Here is a 2,515-nt window from a genome sequence, read left to right on the forward strand (position 1 = left end):
TTTTAGTAGAGATGGGGTTTCACCATGTTGACCAGGATGGTCTCGATCTTTTGACCTCATGATCCACCCGCCTCGGCCTCCCAAAGTGCTGGGATTACAGGCATGAGCCACCACGCCCAGGTGGTTTGTGCATTTTTGTGGAGTCATTCCCAAGTCACTTCTCTGCCTCATTATATCAACCAGGGATAAATAAGGAGACTAAAAACATGCCAGTTACATCAACAGAAAAGTTTAATATAAATCATTATTAAGTAGTAAATATGGTAAACTACTAAAAGAGACAAAAGAGGATTCTAAAGCGTATAGAAATAGCAACTGCAGATGGTGGCTATTACCTCTAAAGCCAATGGATAGTGCACAAAGAAGAAAATTTTAAAATTTAGAGGAGGAAAGCCAGACACAGAGGCTCACTCTTACATTCCCAGCACTTTGGGAGGCCTGGCAGGAGGACCACTTGAACCCAGGAGGTTGAGGCTGCAGTGAGCCATGATCGTGCCACTGCACTCCAGACTGAGTGACAGAGCAAGACTCTGTCTCAAAAAAATAAATAATGAATAAATAAATAATTTAGAGAGGGCATCTTTCCCACTAAGGCTGAGGGTCAGACCTCTCAGGAAAGGTATGACTACCACAAAAACATTCAGTCTGCTGGTGGCATGGAAACTTCTGGAGGATGGGAGCCCAGCAAACCATCCCTAGGTGACAGAGGAACTTGGTGAAGCGTACAGATCTTAGGAGGTTAACAGGACTCACTGACCACAGCTCTGGTCTCAAGATATGTATTGGTTAGTTAAAAACACTCCAAGCAGGAGAGGAGAGGGAAGGGTAAAGAGGAGGGGACCTAGGACCAAGAAGACTAAAAAGGAGCCAAACAGAAAAGTGGGGAGTAATGGAATCTGAGAGTTGGGCATTTAATGCTGCTAAAAGATTTGTCCCAACATCAATCTTTTGTATTTGAGATTTCTTTCTTCTAGCCCATCTTCATTTAATTCTATTTAACCTTTTATCTTTCCATATCTGCCTAGATATTGTTTCTCCTGGATGCCTTCTCAAACCTGCCCCCAGCCCCAGCACATGGTCAGTGGTCCTTTGGCTGCCAAGCACCCTTGCATTTACCCTTGTGATAAAATTCAAGCTCCTTGAAATAAGAGATTATGTTCTATTCTGCATTCTATCTGTGGATCATAACATACTCCTCAGCATGTTGTTGGTATTTCAACATTTGATAATTTTTAAAAATCTGAATAAATCACTCTTTTCTCTGTCCCTTACTCTTTTTACTTATACTTTTATCATGGAACTCATTAGCTATTACTATTTTTGTAAATTGTTTTCTCTCCCAGAAAAACTATTAACTTCTACCAATCTTTGGATTCTTTTGATTGACAAGCACTGTGCATTGCACAAAGTAAGCATTTACTGATTATTTGCTGTATTAAATGTCACCAAACCCATGAAAGGTAATTGCATTGTTGTAAAACTCACTTTGTGGTTGGCTTATGAACTGGCTCTGAAGCTATTTTAAAAATAATTTTATCAGAAGACGTTCAAGGATCTTGGAGTATTGGTTTACACTCATTTGGCTGCAGGAAACAGAAACTCTATAAAATTATGGGTTGAGTATTCATAACTTGAAAACCCAAAATCCAAAACTTTTTGAGTACCAACATGACACTCTAAGGAAATGCTCAGTGTAGCATTTTGGATTTCAATTGTTTATAATGGGGATACTCAACCTGCAGTTTAAGTAGAAAGGAGGCAGAGTTTCTTACTATAAGGAGTAGGACTACAGCCGAGACTCTGGAATGGGCTGAAATTAGACACTTAATTGCTGGCAGCAGTACTCTTAGTGGTACTTCATTCACTCTTTCATCCTTTTCCTCCTTCTCTTCCCTGATATCAATGAACGGAATTAGAAGGTAGAGGAGGGAAATGCTGTTGCTAAGCATTCTGTCTGGTTGAAGATGACCCTCAACAGCTGCAGAAGTTATAGCTCCTCCATTTAAGAGATTCCAAACTGAAACCAGACTGTTTTATCCTCAGTCCCAAATTGAGAGTGAAGGGACTGTTATTTACCTTTTCAAAAGTCAAAATTTTGTTTTTGTCAAGTGCTTACACCGAGTCCAAGCAACTAGGGTCCAAGCAGGGTCACATAGTGCAAGAATGGCTGTAACTATGAGAACCAGGGAGTAGATGGGGGTAGCAAAGAGGGAAAAGTCAGTGGAGCTAGAGAGAAGCATTGTAACCTAAGTCTTCAGCTTTAAAAATATTTTTTAATCTTCCATTCTCTTTTTCTCCCTTCCCTCTTCTCTTACCCCTTCATTCCTTCCCTCTCTAGACACTCCTCTCCACCAAGGCAAGCTTATCTAATTATGTTCCTACTTAAGAAATTCCAGGCCGGGCGCGGTGGCTCAAGCCTGTAATCCCAGCACTTTGGGAGGCCGAGGCGGGTGGATCACGAGGTCAAGAGATCGAGACCATCCTGGTCAACATGATGAAACCCCGTCTCTACTAA

Source organism: Cebus imitator, unplaced genomic scaffold (genome assembly GCF_001604975.1).
Source record: "Cebus imitator isolate Cc_AM_T3 unplaced genomic scaffold, Cebus_imitator-1.0 Scaffold17, whole genome shotgun sequence".
NCBI classification, from domain to species: domain Eukaryota; kingdom Metazoa; phylum Chordata; class Mammalia; order Primates; family Cebidae; genus Cebus; species Cebus imitator.